The 12,657-nt window shown below is 37.6% G+C and overlaps 1 protein-coding gene across 4 annotated transcripts in view; it reads left to right on the plus strand.

Annotated features, from left to right (window-relative positions):
• ASAP2 (ArfGAP with SH3 domain, ankyrin repeat and PH domain 2) overlaps positions 1-12,657 on the plus strand; it is a 96,880-nt gene that overhangs the window by 11,630 nt on the left and 72,593 nt on the right. The window lies entirely within an intron of this gene.

Here is a 12,657-nt window from a genome sequence, read left to right on the forward strand (position 1 = left end):
CGCTTTGCAGGAAATAAGCTGCCGTAGTGCAATTTGGTGCTTTTCCTCTAGAGCAGTAGGCTTTGTTTTCAAGTATGTAGATGTTGGACAGAATTTGAAAAATTTGCTACTTTGTATATGTGTATGCTGTTTCACAACAATATTTACTGTGCAAGTGACATACCATGCAGTGAAGTGTATTTCTTTGGAGTATGTTCTTTGAAGAGGTGGCTGTAAAACTTACTGTGATAGAACCTATAGTTTAAATTCTAGCATCTGACTTACTAAACCAAGAAGAAAGAGAAAATTGAGAGGGAAGGCTGAAACTGCTCCTCATTGTCTTGGAGCAGTATGGTGTATAGAACCATCTGCTGTTTGTGGACGCCTCAGCTATCCCTGATTAAAGATGAGATTATCAATGTAGTTCCAGTACTGAAATCTATAATTCTTTCTAAGCATTATGCTAAGTATGCATGTAGATACATCAAAACGGTTGAAGTGATTAGAGCTGAACAAATTACTTCCACATTCCTAAAAGCTTTGTTCTACATTTAGAAGGCATATAGAAAGGGGAAAAGGTAGTGAAGCGATGCAAACATTAATATGGACTATTTTCTCATGTTAAATGGTTTCTAGTCTTTCTTTAGTGAAAGATTTTTTTTCCTAGGATACGCAATTTCAAGGAAACTTTGACTGTATTCTGAGTAAGTCAACTTAGAAACAAATGCATTTACTAATCATTTTAATCCACTTCAATCAAACAGGATTACTGTTTGGCTATAGCAATAGGAGTGGAAATTTCCTTAGCTCATGCAAATACAGAGCCCCTGCTCTGTTGTCACATGCAAAACATGCAGTATAGTCTTGCAAAGCACATGTTTTTAATCATTTGTTTGTTTTCCAGAACTGTAGGTGTATGTTTTGCAACAACAGAAAAATACCAGTAGAGTCCTCCTACACTTAGAGCTCCATGTAGACTAGATGCTAGCTGTGCTGAAGACAGTAGCATTGAAGAAGCAATGAAGGAGTAGATCTTTTGTAAGCTGCTTTCTGTTTGATGTTATTCATTCTTTTGCTCAGCTCATTCTCTTCTGTTGCTTAACTGCTCTGGTTGTGGATGACAAGCTTTTCATGTAAGTATATTCAGTCAGTCTTCTCTGTGTGATGGATGGAGTGGTAGTGTTTGCCACTGCCTTCCCTGTTCCCCAAGCCATATAGATGCGGTGATGGTGCAAGGACACATTGGTTACATGTAGATTCAGGTGTTTGTCTCTTCAGAATCTAAAGGATAAAACCAGGCAAAACTTTGTTACTTTTCCATAAACTTAATCTCTGCTCTATCTAGATGTTTCCTGTTCTTCTAAGAACACAACAAAAGTGCTGATAGGCCTGGATGTGCTTCTCTGTTCTAAACTGCTTCAGTTTTAAATGCAGAAGTTGTTCAGTGTTTCGACTTAAGGAGCAGCTGTATATGATTATACCAATGAGCACTGGGAAAGTAAAGAGAAGTACGGTTTGCTCCGTTTTATAGGTACCATCTATGTATGTGAACTCCTTAATTATTTTGGCAAGGGTCACCCTGGGGGGAAAGCTGCTTTTTTTTTTTTTTTTTTTTTTTTTTTTACATCAAATATGTTGTAAATGGGTGGTGTATATCTCTGGTTTGGTACGCTAATAATTTTGTGACTTAAGATGCACTTAAACTTCTAGGAAACTGACCTTAGTGACAGGAGTGCCTGAATTGTTATTTTTTTGAAATTCCAGCAGAATTTAAGATCGTTGTTTTCAAGATTGTAATAGTGTCTTGAGATTTGTCTGGTTGGGCACCTAATATGAATTACAACATATGACAGTTTGGATGCATTCTTTCATTTAAAAATCAAATTCCCAAATGGAAATTCATAGAATATTATGTTTATGCGTTTGTACAACAAGAACTCAAGCTGTGTACCGATAGCTACAGCATGACAAAGCTTCAACAAAATGAAGTTAATGCAATTTCTTTTTTCCATTTAACCAAAAGAGGAAGATACTGCTGTTATTGAATGTTTGATTGCTGTAAGCTGGCTAATTTTATATTTGCATTAGCTGCTGTTAATTATACTATCATGCATTTACTTTTTAATGAGGAAGAAATTTATTGATACTGAGAGACCATGCAGAGATATTCAAAGGTGGTATACTCAATTATAGAGAGGGTGGAATAAAAATCACAGGCTGAAGTCTGGAAGCAGCTAAAGAATAGAAATAATTTTACAATGTTACAAGAGAAAATAGGTTTATCTTTTGACAGTGGGCTTTCATTTGAGAACTGGTGAATGAAACCAAAAGGTTAACTATATAAATGTATTAAATTGTGAAAGGAAGCAGCTCTCCACTGAAGAAAACTAAGCTGTAGTAAATAATATGCCACCAGTGCTATAGGAAGATGCCTTTTGTAAATCTCTATCCTAGTAATAGAGAGGTGATGTCTAATATGTTGCTTTGCCTCTGCTTATCCTAATTTTGACAGCTGGTTCAGTGTTCCCCTAGAAATAATTAGTACATTTGAGGTGATTTGTCTTCATCTCTTCTAGAGTCCCCTCTAGTTACCTAACATTCTTTATTGTGGGAGTATGGTGTCCTAAAAGTTGCTTGTGTATCATGAACTAGATAAAGTTTGTGTGCCTTTTTATTCCCTTTCAGAATGGCCACCTCGCCAAAGATCTTTGTAATATACAGGTTTTATTGTTTCTGTTAAGAAGCTCTCAGAGGCCTGTTAAGACTGATATTTGGTTGTGCAACATTGCTGTAGGCGCTTCTTGGTTAATTTCTGGTCCCTAGAATTATTGGATAAATGCTGAAAAAGTCAAAGGAGTGCTGGATAGGGAGATATAGGTCTGTTTATGACAGGCGTCCTCAAACTTTTTAACCACGGGGCCGGCGCGCAGATGCAGTGGCAGGCAGTCATCTGCGGCTGCTTGGTTCCCCCCAACCCCCGGCAGGGGGGTTCTGTAAATACCGGGGGCCAGATTGAGGGCCCTGGGGGGCCGTATCCAGCCCGCGGGCTGTAGTTTGAGGACCCCTGGTTTATGACATCCAGTTGATCTATGCACACACCACAGAGGTTTTGATTTTTAGGGTAGACTAAGTGCATCGTATATAGGGAAAACTTACTGTTTAGTTTTTCATCATTTTATAGAGATTGCAGCTGGAATGTATGCCTGGTTCAAATAGAAGGTTTGAAGACTACTAAAACTGAATTAGGCCATTGATAGACCAACTTTTGAGTTGTGGTGTTTCATTTGTTGATTACTCCTGTAAATAACTAAAAACTCTCTATTCAAAAAGCTTGTCAAATGGAGAATAAAAGGGCATTATGTTCTGCAAAGATTAATTCTTGTTTGCTCTGATGGTGTATAAAAGGATTTAATACCAGGGGAAAGAGTACTGAATTGAGGAATCTGCAAAAGGAAAATCCTTCAGCCTAGCTCATCGTAAATACTGTTGAGTGATACAGGGTGAGGATCAGCCTCTTCCAGCAGCTGGGCTCCAAACCATGAAGGGCTTTGAAGGATGCTGACAGCAGACAGAAATGCAAAAACAAAACTAGAGAAAAGTCTCTGGCAGGCTGAGGACCAGAGAATTTTGACATGGGTAAAGGGATAGTGAAGTTTATTGGGTGTTCGAGGCAGTCGTCATTGGAATTTTAACTCTTCATTGATATCACTTTGTTTTACAGAATGATGTATCTTCGGGTGTTGAAGCATATAATACTAAATACATGATACCGATATAAGGAATTGGCTAGTGCAACTGGAAGATTAAACAATAAATAAGGGAGTTTTATTCACACAACCTTTTGTTTAAAAATGAACCACTGTAAAGAGTAAGTGCATCAAGTCTATTCTGTTGCTTACGAGATCTGTATTTAAAGTACAGTCATCTTGTCTTTGAAAGCAGATGGCTGTAATATTGGTGGTGAAGTTATGAAAAGAGAAGGAAAACATATTTTGCAGTATAAAAATTGTTTAATGCAGGAGGTGGATGTGTTCTAGAGAAATAGTTGGCATAAGTGGCCTCTATTCTTTTCTCTTAGGCAAGAGGTTTTATTATACAAAAATGCTTGTTGTCTTTCTGCCTACCCCCCCACCTTAAGTAGCTGTTTTATTTCCAACTTATTAGCGTACCAAACCAGAGACATACCACCCATTTACAACATATTTTATGTTAAAAAAAAAAAAAAAAAGGCGAGAGGAAATTGAATGATTAATACACAGATACAGCACTTTTTTTGTTCAGTGTGCAAGGGTATCATGTAGTGACTTGTCTTAATGATGCAACATTTTGTAGGCTCTGAACCTCTGATTTGGAATTTCTCTTTACTGATAGAAGTGCTTTGTTAGAGTATTCTGATTTTTAGGCATCGCTTCTTTGGTTTTATAAAAAATAAAGTAATTGTACAAAGTCATCATGCTCAAGTGTGTTTTTCTATACAACATTGAGCAGCATCAAATTTTCCAGCTTCTGCCTTTGCAACAGAATTACCTTTTATTTACAAATATTAATTTCCCAAAGCAGTGGTATTACCTTTCCACCGTGCATACCCATAGCTTTATGCACAATAGTTTAGAGCCAAAATGTTTACTACTTTTTTCTGCCACATAGACCAGTGCTTGTTCAAACAGATTGCCTTGGCATTGGGCCCATAAGAACCACAAACCCAGATGCTGGAGAAATAATGCTTTTGTGGAAAGGGACTTTGCAGAGACAGTTTTGCTATAAACCTGTCCTTTTTGTTGCATGTCTGTCTCTGTACCTTCACAGTCTGTTAAGTAGACAGGTCTCATGCCTAAGAGCTTATTTATGCAAATTAACTGTCATAGCTACTGTTGAATATAATGTTCTGGAACATTTCTTCACGTGCACACTCCAAATAAAGTACCGAAAATGTAAGTTTTTAAAGTTACTATTCTTCTAGAATACATGCAGAGGGTAGAATGTCTTTCCCCAGACTATGCCTGTGAGGTTTTTTCCACCCTTTGTATCAGTCCCTCCCTGAGTGTTCCAAGTGATCAGTGGAAGGAAACTGGAGAGGGTTTAGAAAAGAAACTAATAAATGGAGGGAGGAAATGACATAATAGGAAAACAGAAGGAGGATTTTGGAGGGGAATAACGCATTTTAGGAAGTTTTATACCACCTTCTGTAACAGAAAAGTGGATTGAGGCCAGCAGTGTAGACATTTAATTTCTAACAGAAAAATAACAAACTGAGATAGAATGTCTGTGGATGTCTCTGATCTTTTGAGTCAGAGAGGATTAATTACAGCAAGTATCAGATTGCTGTAAAGATACACCAGAAAAGCCAAACAATTGTGCTTGCTGGATATGAGTATTCAAAACTTTCTATTTCTGCTTTTTAATTGAAATCAGTCCAGTAAGGCACAAGAGCTGATTCTTGCGCTGCTGTCTCTACGGTAATTATTTAATCACTTCAGTTTTCCTTATTAACTGGCAAAGTTTCTTCCTGCATCCTTTTGGTTTTGGGAAAGACATTCCTATTTGTGTTCAGCAACTGCAGCAGCCTCTAGCATTATTTCTCAGAAATACTGGAATGGGTGAAGTACAGAAGGATTTATGGCTGTTGAGTAGCCCCATATTTTAAAGCAAATTGTGAAAACTGAGAATGAGATTACATTTTCTGTTAAAGATATAACGGTTAAGATAATTGTTTGTATTGGATCTGAAGTCACTATGGTAATATTTTATATGTATCTATGTTTGTTAGATGGGGAAGAACATAGGTTCCTGTCTCCAGGATTATTTTTCAAATAGCAGGAAGATTTATTTCCCAAAATTATGTTACTACTTTAGCAGTACTTCCAAACATTTTTTTTTGTTGTTGTACTTCCAGTAGACTCTATTTCTTAAAAAATACTGAACAAAAAAAAGAGAAAGAAAAAAAATGGTTACCTTGAGACTTTTCACAAATTTAGATCCAGTTCTGTGAAGTTTCAGCAACCCCCCATCTAAATAACCAAAAAAGTGAAATAGTTAATTTTAGCCTTTCTAAAATGAAGCTGCAGTTGGTAAGAAGAAAGGAATGTATTAGAGGCTTTCAACTGTTTTAAATAAAAAATAGAGTAAAGATGATGACTGACTCCTTCCCCTTCCTCCCTCACTGCTTCCCACAGTAGGCTGTCGTGCAGTCATGCAGGCACTCATACTGAGCTGTGAGAAGTCTTTTCTTTCCCTTGTAGAGTTCAGAAAGTTGGGCTTCTTGTTTTGCTTGAGAACAGCCTGTTGGGCTGTGTAGTGTTTCTGGTTGAGTCTCTCTCTGTCTTTTCTTCTTACACTGATTGCTGGAAACTGGGAGATAATCCTGGGGAAGGAAGTATACATCCTTTTCTGTGCTTGCTGACCTAAACATCTGCTGTTGGCCACGACTGACAAAGGATATCAAGTTAAATGGAGGTTGATCTGACCCAATATGGCTATTTTTCTCTTCCTGTACAGATAAACAGTTATTTGCTGGGCCACAAAGGAATAAGGCACTGGTATAGGGACACTTGCATTAAGATGAAGACCTAGACTTCTGCTGCAAGCTTGGCATAGAGGGTATTTAATGAATATTAACTGCTGGAGCCTGGAGACTCTCCATTTATGCTGCTACTGCCTGTTTTTTTCCCCATACCCTTTGGTTCTGTAAAAGGTGCCAAAATCATTGTCGGGATGTTCAGTAACTCAGTTTCTGACTTCATGCTTTTTTTCCTTGCCCAATTAAGTATGATAAAAATAGAACAGTTTTTCCCCCCGCTCCACTGACAAAAGCAAATAATATATTCATTCTTTATGCCAGCCTGAAATGTGTTAAATGCATTTATTAATTTGAGCCAATACACCTTCCAGAAGAAAGAAGCCTGTATATTACACAGACCTATTTAGACAATATAGATTTTTGGATTGATGCTAGTTTTGAAGTTCTTTTGGGGAAGAGGGGGAGCAGCAGTGAGGTATTTGAACATCTGATGTGTCAGGACAGATTGTGGCATATGAAGTAGGACATAGAATAACATTTCAGGAAGTTTCAGTAACCTCAGACTGATTTCTTCCTGGTAAGAAAATTAATTGGCACATTTTATTGTTCAGAGTACAAAGCTTTGAAGCAGCTAAAATGGAAATTGGCCTTTGGCAAGTGAAACTGGACCTTGTTTCTACATGAGGAGAAAAGCTTTGCTACTCATCACTGATAGTTGAGTTCTCTCTAGTGCTTGTTTTAAAAGCCATGTTTTCTTTTGTTTGTTTTGGTATGCTTGTCCCCCTGCGTAGTATACTTACTACAGACATGTTTGTTGCTTAGTTCTCATCAGGCACATAGAACTTTAAAATAATTTGTGTAATGATTTGAATTGCTGCTTCTACACTCTATATGGGCCTCAGAAATCTCCTTCATTATTGTAATTTTGAAATTTTCCGCCTGTGACATCCCAAATACCTAACACTTGCATTACTGAATACCTTGTGAAAAGTACATGAGCAGTGTGTCCGAAGTGTATTTGTGATGGGTGCCAAAATGTTAGCCTCAACTTGCTAGGAAAAACCAACTTGAACAGTTTTAAAAAAATATTTGCATATTGCAGGTAATTTTAGTGTTGGGTTTTTTGTGGTGTATATGATCATGTATGGTAACATCTTTTTAATCGTTTTCACTGTGTAGCCTTAGGTTGTAAGGTAAAACAGTTTTCAAGCAAAATCATGTTTCTGTGCCGTTTTAAGAGAGATTGGCTGTGCATTTTGAAGAGTAATACTGATAGGAGTTGCAGGTTTGGTAATAAATTTCCTAACATTCTTGTATTTTAATCAAATACTGCCATTTATTTAGAAGTCTTGATATTCATGTCAAGAGAACAAGTTTGATACCAGGCTGATCATAGCATAATTGTTTTAGACTTGTCAAACAAGTGATCTCTGTGATCCCTAGATACGCTGCAGCAACACCACATAGATTCTGATGTAAAAAGTAATTTACCTTAATAACTGTTTTACAAGATTAACATTAGAAGTCACATAAAAGTAAGCAAATAGAAGACACAAATACTGTGTTTGGAAAAATAATGCACTGACAAGGGCACGCTCAAGAAGGTCACTTTCAAGTTTGTTTCAGTTCATGCTGCATAGCACCACTTCTGTAATGATATACCTCCTTTTCTTATGTACTGTATGGAATGAATGTGTTTTTCCCTAAATCAAAGCTATATTTACAGTTGTTAGCAAGAGGGAAGTCTGAGCGCTCATCAGCAAAAACTGAGTGGGACTATGAAAGTGATTTTATATGGCTTCTTTGATTACATTGTTCTGAAATAAACAGATGCCAAAATAAACAGTCTTGCAATAGAGTTTTTTGAGTCAAAACTAGAAGCATTACATGAGAGGACAAAATGATCCCACCATGTGAGTTACATGATCACTTCTGGTTCAGAAGTTTACAGGGCGTTTAAAATCGGTAAAAAGAAAAGCTAGAATATGCAACATCAGAAGCCATTTTAAATTTCACTGCTTCTGACACTGTACTGAAAGTGCACAAAGCAGTTGAATTGGGGGAGGGTAGCATTTTGGCATGTGTGTGAATAGGTTTAGCATATGTATATTTATGAAACAAATACAGGATTAAAAGTTCAAAGTATAATAAAGCTACAGGTGTATTTAAACTGATTTGTAAGTGCTAAGATTTGGACAAAGAAAAGGATGAGAAAATACCAAAGAACTGTACTACAGACAAAGAGCTGACACTTTAATCTTTTATGCTGAAATGACTCCTTTGAAATACTAGTTGTGAATAAGCACCAATGTCTTTCAATTAAACAAATGCAAAGTCCCCCTCCCCATATTTTGGTCTGTAATCAAGACTAAAATATTGTATTAAAGTTGCAAAGTTTTTCAGTATTTTGTCCATTAGTCCATAGGTGTACATAGCCCCTCTTAAATGTAGCATTATGAAAAGACTTCACAAAGGAATGAAGGACTAGAAGAAACCTCCTACAGGACCAAGTCTAGTTTCTTACCACAATGGGAAAGAATAATATTTTATAAATTTACTCAGGTACCTCTTAAAATAGTGAGATACCTGTTACCCTTTATTTCCTGTTTGGAAAGCTTTCCAGAATTAGATTTGTTTTTCCACAATTTCTAGTCGCAGTTTATTCAGGTACAGCTTTCACTCAGCTGTTGTTATGCTTCAGCTTAAATATTTCTTGGTGTTTATCCCTTTTTCCTGTTTATTGCCAGCAGTAAGGAATTTATGTAGGACCCTTTCCATTCAGGAGAGAGGAGGCTACCTACACCCTGTCTGTCAGGGTAACTGAACAAGCACGAGGTACAGACAGTCGGTGCTATATTATCCAAACAAAACTGTATTGATCATTAGTTGCCCAGATAATAGCCCTAACAAGCTTGGGTGACTGGGGATCATTTCAGGAAGGCAGCCTGGTCTTCCTACATTTTGTGCTTTTTAATTTTTAAAAAATATTTATTTATTTAAGCATTTTGTGCTTTTTATTTATTTATATTTCTGTAATGGGCACACTCCAGTTCCCTCTAGCTATCTGTTTGAGCTAGCCAATTTGAAGTTTGCTACAGCTTATTCCCAGTAATCTAATTACAAACCCAGAGCAGTTTAAGAAAGACTTTTTATTCCATTCTATACTTCACCTAGTGGTGGATGAAAGCAACACATATGTTGTTTCCCATTTTGTGTGTGTAATTTTTCTGTAAGTGTTCTATCACAGTCAAAAATCCAGTGACTGAGAGATGTGTAGGCTGTCAAGATCAACATTTTGGACCTACACCTTTTTTGCATTTCAAGGAGTATGTAATATTCAGTGACTTCTTAAAATTTGTTTCCTTGGTTTTGGTAGAAGGAGATCTCCTGTATCTTCGTTTCTTTGTTTTTCATGGCTATAACACTTTGGTACCCTGTGGTGATTCTTCCATCATCTGGTAAAACAAAACTTTATTCTTCTGAGTTTTTTCTGACTGATTTCCCAGTTCATATGTGTATTTTTCCTTTGGATACACACCTTTGTCTTCACTGTTGAATTTCTTCCCATTCTTACTAATCACGTCAATGGATTGAATCAACAGTATTTCTAAAGAATGAAACGTAGGTTATTTTTGTGACCATTTGTTCACTTGGCTAATTACAATAGTCTTTTAGGTTTTCTATGTAAATAAAATTCCATGGAGTACTGACTGTCACAAATACTTCAATTCCCCACTTTTTTGATTTTCTTTTTTGACTGGGAGAAGGAAGAAATAATGAGTCCATGTTGCCTCAGTACAAAGGTAGAATACTTTGCTACTGGGATAATTTTGGTCTGTTTTTCATGGCTTTGGAGTGGACTATCTATCTGAACAGAAGCTGCACCAAGTCCTCAGCTAGTAAAGTCAGTGTTAAGTCAGTGTTAGTGAAGGTGGTATTTAGCCTGCTTCAGTTGTACTGGTTTTCTGAGTATTTCGGCATCATTCTACAGGCGCACTGTCTGCTGACACCATACAAATGTGATAGCAGTTTCCAGGTGAAGTTACAAAGCCTGTTCTATTGTGGTGAATGAATATGTGAAGAAATGTTGAGACTAATGTAATGATAAGGGTTAAAAGAATGTAGCTGGTAGAGGTAACTGTGTAGTAAGAGTGCACACCACACTCTTGCATCTACTGAGTTCTTGTTTAGGAATGGCCCTGGGGGATTCTTCAGCGGGAGTACCTGGGTACTTATTCCTGTTTTTCCCATTGTGTTTTCCTTTGTGTTGTGTTTTATCAAGAGGATGCCAGATAGCCAGAGTTGGAAAGTTGATGCAACTGAAAAGTAACTTTCCCCCCCGCCTCCCCTTGCATCATTTTAGACATGGATTGCTTCTCTCCTGTGGTTCATGCCACATCCTTGCAAGCATCTGCACTGGCACAGCTGAAGAGGCAGGCAGGGGAAGAAGGGAGGACCCAAGGAAGCCTGACCTGGCAGTCCTGTACGTTTTCACCGCATCTGGGCCTTAGGTTTTGTTTATTCTGTTGCCCTCAGTACTGTCTGTGGTTGTTTTTTTTTCCCTGTCATCGTTGTTACAAATTTTTTTGTGGACCAACTGGCTGAGATAACTAGATGCTTAAATTGTCATCATGGTATGTTAGGGATGTTAGCTATCGTTTCTGTTGGACCCTGGCTATGCTGTGCCTCACGTGTTTGCTCTTCTACTGCCTAATCCCAGTGAAAGCGGGAGTTGGTTGAGAGAAGCTGCAAACCAAAATGATGACTTTCATTGAGGAAAAGGACCTGAAGTTTTTTTCTTACTGAGAGTCTGTGCTTTCTGACTGAGGCAGCCATGGGCCAAAAGATTTTATGAATCCATAGGTCTGTCTGGATCCCTAACCACAGTAGTACAAATTGGATTAATTACGAACAACGTGTTTATCCTTGCAACGCTTCTGGTTTTTAACAAGTACTGACTTCTACTGCCCGTCCAAACTAAGCTGCAAAGATGAAATAACTTACCAACTGCACGCACAAATCTGAGACTTACCTGGGAAATGAATCTGTAACTTCTGAGTCTCTGGCTGTCAGCCTCCTCTTTGGGGTAGGATGGGTTGGGTGAGTGAGCGAGCAAGCGGATGAATGGTGCTTGGTTGCCAGCTGGGGTTAAATCACCATAGATTGTTACTTGTAAGGCTTGTAGTTAGAGACATTCCTTTAGCTTTGTCTCCAAGAGGGTAATTGCCCTTTGATGCAGTCTTTGATGAAATTACCATTCCTCTGTACTCAGCTGATTGGATGGTGCTTTTATGAGGTTATTTTTAGAAATCACGGAGTACACAGTGAGGGAATGTACTTTGTGTACTCCCATCCAGGCAGGTGGCTAATCTAACCTTTGAGATCTCACTGTATACAGGTTTGTTATAGTGAATACAATTCAAATTGCTGAAGAGGGTGACAGAGCTGATGTGACCTTTATGGGCTTTCTTGGAGTTTTTTTCCCTTTCCTCTGTACTTGGAATTCCAGGTGAAAAGGCCTGTGCACTTCTGCTAATGTTTCAGACGTGATCTCTAAAGATGCTTGAGGTAAAACTTCCAATTGATATAGGAGTACTGTGACAGTGTAACATTAATGTTAAGGCAACATCAGAATCTGTTGGTTTCCATGGAATGCTGCAGAGATTTTGCCCAGCTATTTGTGGTCTGAATGGATTCAGTTTAAGAATACTCCCAGAAATGTAATAGAGAATATTTCTCTTTGCATTCAGTATGTTAAAATAATTGGATAGGGTCCTAGGGACTGACTTTTCTGCATCATTTCTGTTACACAAATTATTAGCAATAAAACAATGGTAGATCAGATGTGTAGCTGCTGTGATGCACTGAAATCTTTTGAATGAAAACTGGAATGAATTTGGTGCTTTTTGTTTGCTTTTTTAGCATGTATCATGCTAAACAGCTCTTGTAATACAATTTGTAGTGTTCAGCGTTGTTCTTCAGTGGAGTCTAAAGACATACTTAAATTATTTTCCAGTTTCACAAAGTGTTGGGTTGGGGTTTTTGTTTTGTTTTTTTAACCACATTTGTGGGACCATAATTCTGCTTTTCTGTTCCAGAACAATTGTACATTTTTGGGTCTGCCCATATTTCACTTCAGTAAGCAAAATGGTTGCCTGCTT

This window comes from Falco naumanni, chromosome 6, assembly GCF_017639655.2.
Source record: "Falco naumanni isolate bFalNau1 chromosome 6, bFalNau1.pat, whole genome shotgun sequence".
In the NCBI taxonomy this organism is placed as follows: Eukaryota; Metazoa; Chordata; class Aves; order Falconiformes; family Falconidae; genus Falco; species Falco naumanni.